The sequence below is a fragment of the Euprymna scolopes genome, chromosome 33, assembly GCF_053919585.1.
Source record: "Euprymna scolopes isolate OS-2025 chromosome 33, ASM5391958v1, whole genome shotgun sequence".
NCBI classification, from domain to species: Eukaryota; Metazoa; Mollusca; class Cephalopoda; order Sepiida; family Sepiolidae; genus Euprymna; species Euprymna scolopes.
In genome coordinates, this window is record NC_136514.1 from 3,643,474 (window position 1) to 3,657,386 (window position 13,913).

Consider the following 13,913-nt stretch of genomic DNA (forward strand, 5'->3'; position numbering starts at 1 on the left):
TTTTTCGTTTTAGTCTTATATTATGTGTGTTTGGAAAGAGGGGTGTATTTAAAATAGGGGATTTTTAATGTTTCTATTTATTTGTCTCCCCATGTGGGTATGGCCAGGCCCAGGATCGGTTCCTAGTGTGGGGAAGATTTTGTTTCCCCAGAGGGGGGGGCATTGGAGGGGGTGTAGGTATGGAACGGGGATGATAGAAGGGAAGATAGTCGTTTCAGTCATGAGGGGGTTCTCCTCCCCTGACTGAGGAGGGAGCGAGGTGTTGGAACAGATATTATACTATGGTTCTAGGTGTCTCCTAGTGTTGTTTGTTTCGAGGTTAAGTAGGGTTGGTATTGTTCAGTGTGTTGTATTAGAGATAGGAGTGTTATGTCTGTGTGTGGTTGTATGCGCGCACGTGTGTGTGTTTTAATGTGTCGGTTCTGATTTATGTGTGGGTGTGTATATGTGTATGTGTATGGGTGTGCATGCGAGTGTACCTTGCATTTCATGTTTTTGTGTGATGGTATTAGGTTCTGTTCAGTTCAGGAGTGAATTTGGTGATGAAATTTTTTTCTTGTGTAAGTAAATAAAAATAATTGTCTGTTTGGAAGATTGGCATTATTTTGAAGCTGTTTCCACTGCATGTGTGTACGTGTTTTGAAACATAGAGGTGTCTGTTATTTGCAATTTTGATGTTGCTCTTATGTAAGGCCACTCTATTGCTGAAACTTTTGGTGGCGCCTATGTAGGATTTGTTGCATGTTGTGCATCTTAGTGCATATACTACATTTCTGGAGGTGCAATTTAGATCCTTTTTTATTTTGAATGTTTGTGCTGGGTTTGATTTTTGCTTTATTTTTGTTTTATTTTTGTTTTATTTTTTTTGTTTTTGTTTTATTTTTTATATTTTTTTTGTTTTATTTTTTGTTTTTGTTTTGTTTTTGTTTTATTTTTGTTTTGTTTTTTTTTTGTTTTTATTTTTGTTTTGTTTTTGTTTATTTTTTTTTGTTTTCGTTTTGTTTTTGTTTTATTTTTGTTTTGTTTTTGTTTCTGTTTTGTTTTTTTCGTTTTTGTTTTATTTTTGTTTTGGTTTTGTTTTATTGTTGTTTTGTTTTGTTTTATTTTTGTTTTGTTTTTTTGGTTTATGTTTTATTTTTTTGTTTTTGTTTTGTTTTTGTTTTATTTCTGTTTTGTTTTTGTTTTATTTTTTTGTTTTTGTTTTGTTTTTGTTTTATTTTTGTTTTTTGTTTTTTTGTTTTAGTTTTGTTTTTGGTTTTGTTTTTGTTTTGTTTTTGTTTTATTTTTTATTTATATTTTTTGTTTTTTTTATTTTTGTTTTGTTTTGTTTTTGTTTTATTTTTGTTTTGTTTTTTTGTTTTGTTTTATTTTTGTTTTGTTTTTGTTTTGTTTTTTTTTGTTTTATTTTTGTTTTGTTTTTGTTTCGTCTGCGTTTAATTTTTTTGTTTTTGTTTTGTTTTTGTTTTATTTTTGTTTTGTTTTTGTTTTATTTTATTTTTGTTTTGTTTTTGTTTTCGTGTTGTTTTTGTTTTGTTTTTGTTTTGTTTTCGTTTTGTTTTTGTTTTATTTCTGTTTTGTTTTTGTTTTATTTTATTTTTGTTTTGTTTTTGATTTGTTTTTGTTTTATTTTATTTTTGTTTTGTTTTTGATTTGTTTTTGTTTTGTTTTATTTTTGATTTGTTTTTGTTTTGTTTTATTTTTGATTTGTTTTTGTTTTCGTGTTGTTTTTGTTTTGTTTTTGTTTTGTTTTTGTTTTATTTTTGTTTCGTTTTTTTTTGTTTTTTTTTATTTTGTTTTATTTTTGTTTTGTTTTTGTTTTATTTTTGTTTTGTTTTTGTTTTATTTTTTGTTTGTTTTTGTTTTGTTTTTTGTTTTTGTTTTGTTTTTGTCTTGTTTTTTTTTTGTTTTTGTTTTGTTTTTGTTTTGTTTTTGTTTTATTTTTGTTTAGTTTTTGTTTTATTTTTTGTTTGTTTTTGTTTTGTTTTTTGTTTTTGTTTTGTTTTTGTCTTGTTTTTTTTTTGCTTTTGTTTTGTTTTTGTTTTTGTTTTGTTTTTCTTTTGTTTTTGTTTTGTTTTTGTTTTATTTTTTTGTTTTTGTTTTGTTTTTGTGTTGTTTTTGTTTTGTTTTTTTTGTTTTTTTTTTGTTTTTTGTTTTATTTTTGTTTTGTTTTTGTTTTGTTTCTGTTTTGTTTTTGTTTTATATTTTTTTGTTTTTGTTTTGTTTTTGTTTTGTTTTTGTTTTTTTGTTTTTTTGTTTTGTTTTTGTGTTGTTTTTGTTATATTTGTTTTTTGTTTTTGTTTTGTTTTTGTTTTGTTTTTGTTTTGTTTTTTATATTTTTGTTTTGTTTCTGTTTTATTTCTGTTTTGTTTTTGTTTTATTTTTTATATTTTTGTTTTGTTTTTGTTTTATTTTTGTTTTGTTTTCGTTTTGTTTTTGTTTTGTTTTATTTTGTTTTGTTTTTCTTTTGTTTTTAATTTGTTTTTGTTTTGTTTTTGTTTAGTTTTGTTTTGTTTTTTTGTTTATGTTTTTCCTCAATTCGCAATCATAACTTTTCTGTTGTGAAAGAAAAATACTAGCAGAGAGACTCGATGTTGCCCGGAATTGAATGAAGATGCAAAAATATTTTGCACTTCCATATTTTTATTGTCATCGAAATCGGTGAAATCGTCCATTTTTCAATCAAATAGATCGTTTGCCCTAGTTGGGAGGAAGCTTCACATGTCGCTTCCCAGTGACTTAGTCCACAATATATTGTTGTTTACATTGCACTGTAGAGAACCTATTGTTGATTTTATATTTTTTTATGTTGATTTTTATATTTTTATATAATGACTCGTATTAAAATGTAAAACGCAATCATGGTTCAATTATGCTCCAAACAGAAAATTCATTTGAGATAGTTCCCTATCATATCAAAGAACTCTCGATTTTATATGCCTGGCCTTTCCGTTTGCGCTGTGATAATGGCTTTGCTAGGGTTATAAATTATGATGAATAATCAACCGAAAAGAAAGAGAGGGGATATAAAACCAATAAAAATTATGGCTTGAATTTAAGTTTAAAATACAAAAATCAAGTATCATGGTTCAGTTGTGCTCTTTCATCGGATTTTTCGATTATCGATACTTATCGAAGACATTCAGATAGAAAATCTACCCAAGAACACTGCCAGGAACATAAAGTACATTTGTGGGTGTGATTTTTTTTTTTTTTTTTTTTGTCCAGCCACTTAGAAATCTATAGGGAGCGAACTCACACACACACACACACACACACACACACACACACACAGTCCCTTTTATATAATATATCATTTTTTTTGTGTGTGTCCTAATCCAAGTTCGTCTTAGGATAGTCGGTATTTCTCCACATTAAAAACCGACATGCGTGTCTTCGTAGTGTAGCAAACAGATTAAAAAGGGCCTATCGTATTTTCTTTCTCCGTTTAAATGCCCCCCCCCCCGCCTCTCCAGTTAAGGAATTTTTATCCTGGGCCCCAAATCAACAGAGATTCGACCATTCATTTAATGACCAGATCCCTGTTGACTTATGCGGTGGGCGTTTTGTTTTGTGCAGTTTTAGATCTACCCCGTCCAGACCTTGCTTTCTCTCTTTAAGAATGGGGTTAGCTTGTTGCTAATCGCTTGAGGCGCTCTCCCAGGGAATGCCGACGGGGCTACCCAAGCATTTTTTTTTTTTTTTTATGTCAAATTGCCCCTCTCCTTTGGGGGCGCTGACTTTTCAATCCCACTTTCCGACTTTGGTGTCTAAGTTTTTGCAATATGAAAGACCAAACAAACTCTACCCCCTCCCCTGCATACACGCAGTGTTTTTAACACCACCGCTATATACGCTGCCCTGCGTCGAGCAATATTTCTGCTGGGTCCACAGCGGCATTGAAACAAAAGGATTCTATTATTTACTGAATGTAGTTTGAAATTGTATAGAATCTAGAAATCATCGGACGATAAACTAGTGTTATACGAAATATTAATTTACAATTAACAAGTTTAGCGACAGATGAAAAGATGTTTAAATTAAAAAAAAAAAAGAGAGAGAACTTACCTTTAATGTTATTTTTGCTTACACAGGTGTGTAGATGTTGAATACTTATTTTTTGTTTTTTATTTGTTGTCAAATAATTAGTTTCTCCTGCGTTAGTATCATCCTATTGAAATGCATACATGTATATAAGAAAAGCGGTGCTTCCTATGGTTTGATTGATATATATGTATGTATGTATGTATGTATGTATGTATGTATGTATTGTATGTATATCCGGGATTCGTCACTTATTGGGTGACTGGACGCACTGTGGGAATGAACATTAAAACGGAATTATAGACGCGTTGCGTGTGCGTGCGACTGTGTGTTCACACAGGTGGGTTGGTTGGCTTTTGTTATATAGTGCTATGCTTTTCTTTCAGAAAACTTTCCTTCTTCTTTATAAAAAAGTTATGCTTTTTTTCTTTTTTTTTCTTTTTGTCGCACGTTTTTCATTATTTTTTCGTTTATTTTCGGTTTTCCTTTATCGTTCTTTTTTTCTTTCTTTCGTTTTTATTTTCGTTTTTTTTTTTTTTATTTCATACCTTTTGTTCCTATTTACTTACCTCCCCACGAGGGCAGAGTTGGACTCAAGGCCGTTTTTTAATTCCGAGGAAAATCCATAAAAATGTCTCAGTCATAAAGGGTTTCTCCTCCACTGACCGAGAACAGAAAAAGCATCAGAACAGATACTACACTTTGAGGCTTGTATCATTTATTTTCTGTAAAATTATAAACAATAAACAAGTAGGAACAAGGCCAACTCAAAAAATGAAGAGGGAAGTCTGTGGTCATCCTTGTCATCTTTTTATTTGTACAAGGAGTATCTTTTTATTTGTACAAGGAGTATCTCATCCCAAAGTTTTCAATCACTTTAGGGGCTTTCGTACTTGTTGCCAAATCAAAAAAGGTTTTTCCCCGTTTTTGTTTTTTTATCCTTTTTGCTTTTACCTACTTTCTTTTGTCATCTCTTAACAGAAAGCGGTCCTGGATATGACCTTAAACTATATCCGATGGTGAGGCCCCAGCTTGCGGACTTTGGGGAGTGTGGATCCACCCTTTAATTACCATTGCTCCCAGGTCCACTCTGACCTGGAGTGGTAGTACCTGTAAGGGTCCCAACTATGGGTTAAATAGAAACCGACTTGAAAAAAATATATATTCTATTAAAAATTTTTTCTTCAAAATAACTGGATTCGGCATTAAATAACCCGAAAAGGGTTGATATGCCGTAAAACAAAACCAACCAACCAACTTAACAGAAAGCGTATATTACGTCGTACTCCCTTCAAGGGGAGCACGGCACTAAATTAACCATACGTTACCTTGGCGGCATATGTGTAAATGTAAGGCGTGTATATAAAAAGTCTGTGTGTGTGTGTGTGTCTGTGTCTGTGTCTGTGTATGTGTGTGTGTCTGTGTGTGTGTGTGTGTGTGTGTCTGTGTCCGTGTGTGTGTGTGTGTGTGTGTGTGTGTGTGTGTGTGTGTGTGTGTGTGTGTGTAATGTATTTCTTTAGTTCTTTCCCGCTGCAAGAACTTAGATATCGAGGTCGGAACGTGGGATTGAGAAGTCAGTGATGCCCCCCACCCCGGTGTGACCTGCAAAAATGTGTCTGAGCAGCCCCGTCGATATTCCCCGGTGATGGCGCCTCAGGCGATTAGCAATAAACTAACCCTTTCTCAAAGAACAATGTCTGGGCGGAGTGAACCTCCTAGAACTGCACAGAACCAAACCCCCACCGCAAAATCAACAGGGACCGGATTATTACAGGAATGGTCAAATTTCTGTTGGTTTTGAGGGTCCGTAGATGTGTGTGTGTGTGTGTGTGTGTGTGTGTGTGTGTGTGTGTGTGTGTAACTGTTTATATACACACGTTACACATATACATACAGTTTTTGGGGGGTTTTTTAGGGTTTTTTGGGGGGGTTCTTTGGTTTTTGGGGCTTTTTGGGGTTTTTTTTCATTTTATTTTTCTTCTCTGTTTTATTCTTTCTTTTTTCTTTCTTTTCTTTCGTTTTATATTTTTTTACTCTTTCTTTTCTTTTCTGTCTTTCATTTCTTAAATTTTTTTTCTTTGCGTTTTTCTGTTTTTCTTTCTTTCATTCAGTTGTATTCTTTTTTTATATCTTTCTTTCCACTTTTATTTCCTTTCTTTTTTTTCTTTTCATTTTTTACGTTCTTTGTCTTTTCTTACTTTTCTTCTTTCCGTCTTTTACTATTCCCTATATATATATATATATATATATATATATATATATATATATATATATATATATATATATTTGCCTTTACATAAGCAGTAGTTTGTTGCTACACAGTCATGAGCATGTTTCGGTCTACCAGTATTTACCAACTAGAGACCTCATCAGGCAACAACCTTTATTTCCGAAATTCCGTTTTCGGAAATAAGGGTTGTTGTCTGATGAGGTCTCTAGTTGGTAAATACTAGTAAACCAAAACATGCTCATGACTGTGTAGCAACAAACTACTGCTTATGTAAAGACAAATGTAACTTGCTCTACTTCTGTATTGAGCACTCTCGTATGAACCTCGTTATATTTCACTGGTTAACCTACCTTTGGAAAATAGCAACCTCAATTATATATATATATATATATATATATATATATATATATATATATATATATATATATATATATATATATATATATATATATATATATATATATATATTGGCTTAAAAATGCGAAGCTCGCGGTTTGTTTACAAACAAGCGTTTGAGCCCTTTACAAGTGTAGCGGACGGATGTTTATTTAAATAGACATTCGGACAGATTAGTTGCGAGCATCGCTTCCGTGGTCGAGGGGTAGAACTGCCGACTCTCAACACGATGGTTCCATGATTCGATCCTCGGCTTGGGAGAGGTGCCAGTTTAGCGGCACTGATGAGTTGTGATACAACGAAACAGGACTGTATGTCGATGACTACAAATATATTTTATATATATGTTTTTTTTTGTTTGTTTTTTGGTTTTTTTTTGCTTTTTACACAGTGGTCACCACTTATCAAGGCCCGGAAGCCACTCAGGGATAAGGGTTATTGCAAGTACATTACGTTAGTGTGGAGATTTGATGAAGTGTTTACTTAAGGGGGCGGTTCATTAGGAATTTGTTAACGTTGGACCTGAACACATTCAAGTTGTAGTCAGGTGGGAAGCAGGCAGACATAACAGAGTTTCACAGGCGCGCATTTCTAAGAAAGAAGCTTTGTTCATGGAATCCACGTTTTGATTTAGGCACAGATAAAGAGTGGGGGAAATTTTTTCACAGTGGATTCTGCTAGACGGGTGTTTTTCGTGAAAGATTGGCGAGGGGGGGGACCAAAGATTGGAGTTCAGACGAGCACCTGGAAATAACGGTAAAACAAGGATAGGCTCGCAACGTCTCTTCTGTGGGAGAGAGGTTACAAGGTAGAGAAAAGGGCATTCCCCACTAAGCCACGAAGTCTATTTTGTACTCTGTCAAGGCAGGATATGTGTGTGTATATATATATATATATATATATATATATATATATATATATATATATATATAAATATATATATATACACATATCTATTAAAGTGAGAATGTGTGTGTGTGTGTGTGTGTGTGTGTGTGTGTGTGTGTGTGTGTGTGTGTGTGTGTGTGTGTGTGTGTGTGTGTGTGTGAGGACACTTCTCAACCTATATACTTAACGAATTTTTTATCTACAGACTTGAAATTTAGTATATAGGGCATTTAGACATGTGGGTTTTTTTTTTGTTTTTTGTTTTTTTTTTTACATATGGTTTTCATCCGGAAAAAAGGACTGTTAAGGGGTCAAAGTTGGGGTCAAAGCGGGAAAAGATTGGTACTCAGTGCTCGTCAAATTTTTATTTATTTGTCAATTATTTCACAAAATTTGAAAACACTTTTCAAATTAGTTTGGCAGGCTGGTCTAATGGTTATCGTATTAGTGAACTGTTTAGAAAGAAACATAATACTCGCATGCACGTGTCTCAGTTTCTTTCCATTATTTTTTTTTTTTACTTCATTTACTTTTAAAAGAATTTAACGTTGCATTTAATACTGGGCAACGCCGGCTATATCTTGTTATCTATATATCTACAAAAGTGAGAATGTGTGCGAGGACACTTCTCAACCTATATACTCAAAACATTTTTGATCTACAGATTTGAAATTTGGTATATAAGGAAATGTGGAAAACTTTTAACTCGATTTTCATCCAGAAAAAGGGGCAGCTAAGGGCTTAAAAATAAAAATTTGCTACTTTGGGGGTCATCGGATTTTGATCTGTTTGTCAACTATTTCACGGTTGGATATTGTAATATTTCCCAATACAGATTCCTTATGTTAAGTATAAGTCGGTTTGAAAACACCTTTTTAAAAGACCATACCATGCTGGCTTTTGGTTTCGATCTCAGCTCGAGTATTTTTTTTTTTTTACATACAAAAAGTGGACTGTTTAGAAAAAAAACATTATATTCGCATGGACGTGTTTCAGTTTCTTTTCGTTTTTTACTTCATTTTTTTTTTTTTCTAAGAAATTTAACGTTGCGTTTAATACCTACGGTATTTCTGTTTATAATAAATAATAATCCTGCATTAGGTGTGTTAGAAATTTTGTGAAAAATATTGAATAATTCGATCTCCTGTCTTTCCAAGCTTATAACTACTCGAAAAATGTAATTCAAACCCTAATATTTTTTCAATTAAAGGAATAAGGACCAAGGTTTCATTAAAAAAAAAATTAAATAAAAAATAAGTGATTTAAAAAAAAAAAGGTTTTAAACTTCGGACTTTACATGTGAATTTCTAAAAAACACTTCATTTTTTGTTTTAAATTTAAATATATTATTTATTGATCGTTTATCTTCAATTTGTGATATATAAAACTTTGGTGAGTAAAAGAATTATTTACTTTTTAATAAACATTTCAAAATGGGGGGGGCGTGAAATAAAAAAAGCGTTTGTTTAAAATATTAAATTCGGTTTATTGGAAAGAGCATAAAATTTCACATTGACCCTGAAAATATCGTAAAAATAGAATCAATAGAAAAATTTTAATAGATTTTTAAAGTTTAAAAATTGAAAAATACTGAACTCGTAAAATTCAATTAATTTAATTACTGTTTTTAAAAAAATAATATTTCTATTACTTTTTATAGAATTTAATCGATTATTTTGGAAGTATAATCCATAAAGAAAATAAACAACCCACTTTTAAAAGAGAAATTACGAATTTTTTTATCTTTTATTCGCAGTTTCGTGTTAGGGGTGTCAAAAATTCCTACAAAAATTCTGATACACCTAATCCTGCATTAATTAAAAATTAATATTTATGCGTATTTTACGACCGGGCAACGCTGAGCGGCCTGCTTGTAATATTATAAAATAACATAGTATATTACGCACACACACACACACACACACACACACACACACACATATATATATATATATATATATAATTATTTTTTACTATAATAATAATAATAATAATAATATATATATATATATATAATTATTTTTTACTATAATAATTAAATACCTACAGACACTAGTGTTTCATCCTTTCGGGAATCTTCAGTGCAGGGTGTCACAATTAATACCAGTCGAACGATTTGAACCCCGCAACACGAGACATCTCTGGCTCGACTAGCGGAGACATATATATATATATATATATATATATATATATATATATATATATTCAATATTTAATTCGACGGTGAGTATTGTGTTGTAATGGATTTGGATCAAAATTGGGATAAGGATTCTAGATATAAGGTTTAGTATAATTTTATCTTGATTTTAACCCTAGTAAGGAGAGACAAATGGTGCGAAACTGTTTAATTTTACTTTTTATACCACGAAGTCACAATTATATGCCCTCATTCTACCAATTGTTTGTCAGCATAAAATCCAATAATGTACAGGTGTCACTCGTCGCTCACATCTGTCACTCAACTGTGTAGAATAAATTTGGACGCTTGTTAAGATAGAGCCGACGGATTGGATTGATTTTTTTTTTTAAATATGTTGTTTCAAGCAAAAAACAATATTATGTACTTTTTGTAATGTCGAAAATAGTAATATATCCAAAAATTACGAAAATTCACCGATTGGATAGTTATTTAGTTAAAAGTATTTTTTTTATGGAAAATTGGGTAAAATAGCATTTTTTTTTCTCAGACGCTTTAAAGTGGACGGTGAAGAGTTCACACAAATAAGGGACATAACTCGAACGCATATTTTACATTACATTTTAATGGTGACTAACATTTGTAGCGATAAACATTTTCTTTTACTAAAAACATAATAGCATTTGTTCTACTCGATGAAGTTTTGTAATTTTGGAATATATTACTGTTTTCGACATGACAATTAAGTACATAATATTCTTTTTGTTTAAACGACATATTTCAATGATTGCAAAGCTATTTATAATACAGCACTTAAAAACAGTGGGTGTAAGGACATAGATATAAAATATAAAGTAACTAATGCTAGCACAAATAGATCTAGAAATCGTAATAGGAAGGTGATTTGGTTCACACACCCCTTTAATATTATGCTCAAAACAAAACTCGGTACAAAATTTTTACAACTTATTAACAAGCATTTCCCACCAAATAATATATTACATAAAATCTTTAATAAAAATACATTAAAATTAAGTTATAGCTGTGGGGATAACTTGGAAAGAATTATAAAAAAAACATAATGGAAGAATCTTAAGGACTACCAATAGAGAAAGTGTAGATATTAGTGATAACACGGCTGTGAATAAATGTAACTGCCAAAAACCTGAGGAATGCCCAATAAAAAATGAATGTCTAACCTCATTAATGGTATACCAGGCTAGGATATTCCCAGAAGAGAACCCAAGGGATGAAAGATTTTACATAGGTAGTACCCAAATGACATCAAAAAATAGATTCTATGGACATACACGTTCGATGAATAATCAAACGTATGAAAAGGACACTTCCTTATCGTTATACTACTGGAAATTAGTTAGAGAAAATAAAACACTTAGGATAGAATGGAAGATTATTAGAAGGGCCAATACTTGCCATTCATTAAACTCGCCATGTCCATTATGCTTATCAGAAAAACTTGAAATAACTAGGTTTAAAGATAGGGATAAAGGGCTAAATATTAAACAAGAAACTGCTATATCATGCAAGCATTTCAGAATACATGCACTTAAAGAACTCTGTTAAGAAGATCAGAACAACTACGATTACAACTATCCCCCATCCAATAACCTCCCCAAAAGAGGATGAGTGAGGTTGTAACTATGATCCTACCTGTATGGATTACATAAGTCGCTTAATATTCTATTTTCTCAAGCAGTTATAACATTACTAACCTAAATAAATACCTGTATGATAGTATACTTGAACCAAACGGGTAATAGATTGTTGGGTGAACCTCGAAATAATGTATGCATGTGAATATTTTTGGTTGTGCATATGTATGTGTATATGATCTGTATGTATATATATATATATACGTGGGTAGGAAAAATAAATTAAAAAATTAAAAAACGAAGCGGAATGAATAAAGACAAAGGTAAGTACTACAATATATGAGCCTTTATATTCCGTTTGTATAACCTAAATGCTCCGATTTTTGTCATATTTTATTGTATATTATTATTATATCGTTATATATCTTATGTATATCTATGTAAACCTCGAAGGAGTACTTGCTAAATCTGAGGATAGACCTATAGACTTCAAGCTGAATTCACTATTAATTTTTACGTAGTAAAAAACGTACAACTTAGAAAAAAGTAACAAGCGGGTGGGAACGGGTAATATAATATATGGGGTTTGATGAAAAGAATTATGTAGTGAATGAGTTCATTCATATTTCTATTATAGATGTATCATTTGGTGGCAGTGTACATATATATGTCTGTACTTTGTGTAAATATCTATGTATATGTGTATCTATGTATGTATGTATGTATGTGGGTATGTATGTGTATTTTAGTGTCAGGTCATGTCATATGCTACTGGTACCATATAACCCAGTACTACCTGCCTCATGGTCGGGTCACCGGCGACTAAACTGGTTCCCCCACCAGACTTGTTTGGTGAGGAGGGCGGCTAGTCTCCCTGAAGGATTAAAAACAAGACCTTCAAAGGACGAATGAACTCTTTTTCTGGGTCAACGGCCAACTAGCACCGTGTATATTTGTGTGTGTGTATATGTTTATTGGGGTGGAGAGGGCTCCCGTAAGCCGTGGTGAAGGCAACCTTTCTAGGAGAAGCAAATCTCTGATTTAAAAAACCATAAAGCGGGAGACCAGTACCCGCATTAAGCTGGTCTGCAGTTTAATTTGTTGCTGGCTATCTTGCTCTTGCTTGTTGCTGGATCTCAACATTTTGAACCGAGAGAGAGAGACTTAGCTGTCGTACAAAGCTAAGACTCTGTAACATCATCTTTGTATAGATACTCCCTCAGGCATTTGGGCTCATGGATTTTAAATGTCTGAGGGAGTGGCACTCGTTTGACAAGACGTTGCAATCATCATCATGTGTATGTATATATGTGTGTGTGTCTATATGTATATGTATGTGTGTATATGTATATGTATATATATGTGTGTGGGTGTGTGGGTACATATATGTGTGTGTGTATGTATGTATATGTATTTATATGTATATATTAAAATAGGCTGTCTCGTATACGATGATTATAATAATGTATATTACAAGAATGTATGGGTGTCTGGGTATATATGTATGTATGCTATGTATGTATATATACGCCCGAGTAAACTATAATAATACGCTGTTTCATATAAAAGGGTTACCACACTACGGAAGTTAAGAAGCACCTTATTATTAAAAAAGATTTTTGTATTTGTGCGTGTATTGCTGTGCTTTTATACGTTGTGAGTCAGCGGGTATCTGTGTGTCCATATGTGTATATATATGTAAGTATATACGTGAGTTTATACTGATATCTATATGTATATGTGTCTCGTATACATCTCTGGAGATTTGGGGACACGTATGGATGGGTATGTGTGTCTGCACCTGTGGATAGTCTGACTGTGTGTTTATATATTGTATGTATGCTGGTATGGGTGTGTATGTATATGTTATACGTATATGTATGTATATATATATGTATATATATGTATGTATCTGTATATGTGTGTATGTATATATATATATATATATATATATATATATATATATATATATATATATATATATATATATATTATCGAGACGTGTGTTGCATGAGGGACTGAACAAGAGTTTTCACCGGCTGGAGTTACGCCCCCTTACCGGTGTACTCATGTTTGAGATATGTAAATAAAGACGCCATTTATATAGAAGCTGATCGGTTGTTATGTCTTATTCAATCTATTCACATCCTCGATAATGACACATGGTGGCCGCGGTGGGATAAAGATATGTCTAAGTAAGATGTACAAAAGGATAAGAAGCGGAAAGTTATTTGCAGAAACAGATAAGTAACTTTATTGTTCTTGTTTAAAATTGTAATTCGTACGTCACGTGGAAGAGAAAAAAAAAATGTCGGATGGAAGCATGGAAGAAACAAACAGACCAGTGGCTGGCATAAGACCACCAGCGCCCTTATGTATGGAAGATAATTTATCGGCGAACTGGAAGTTGTTTAAACTGAAATGGCATAACTACGCCATTATTACGTGTTTGACGAGACAGTCATTACAGTATCAAACGGCACTTTTGCTTCACACGTTGGGAGATGACGCATTGAAAGTTTATTACGGATTTCAATTTCTAACACCTGAGGATGAAAGAACACCCACCGAAATTATGCAGGCATTCGATAAATACGCTATAGGGGAA

At 32.2% G+C, this 13,913-nt stretch overlaps 1 protein-coding gene and 1 long non-coding RNA gene across 2 annotated transcripts in view; one reads left to right on the forward strand and one right to left on the reverse strand.

Annotated features, from left to right (window-relative positions):
- The window catches only part of LOC145258096 (b(0,+)-type amino acid transporter 1-like), a 131,240-nt gene extending 126,985 nt beyond the window's left edge, over positions 1–4,255 (reverse strand). Inside the window, exon 1 of the mRNA XM_080115834.1 lies at positions 4,066–4,255. The gene's annotated coding sequence lies outside the window, so the exon portion shown is untranslated. The remainder of the gene's footprint in view (positions 1–4,065) is intronic.
- Positions 4,256–4,291: 36 nt separating this feature from the next.
- Positions 4,292–13,913, forward strand: part of LOC145258098 (uncharacterized) — a 55,285-nt gene continuing 45,663 nt past the window's right edge. Inside the window, exon 1 of the long non-coding RNA XR_013864044.1 lies at positions 4,292–4,381. This is a non-coding gene — a long non-coding RNA (uncharacterized LOC145258098). The remainder of the gene's footprint in view (positions 4,382–13,913) is intronic.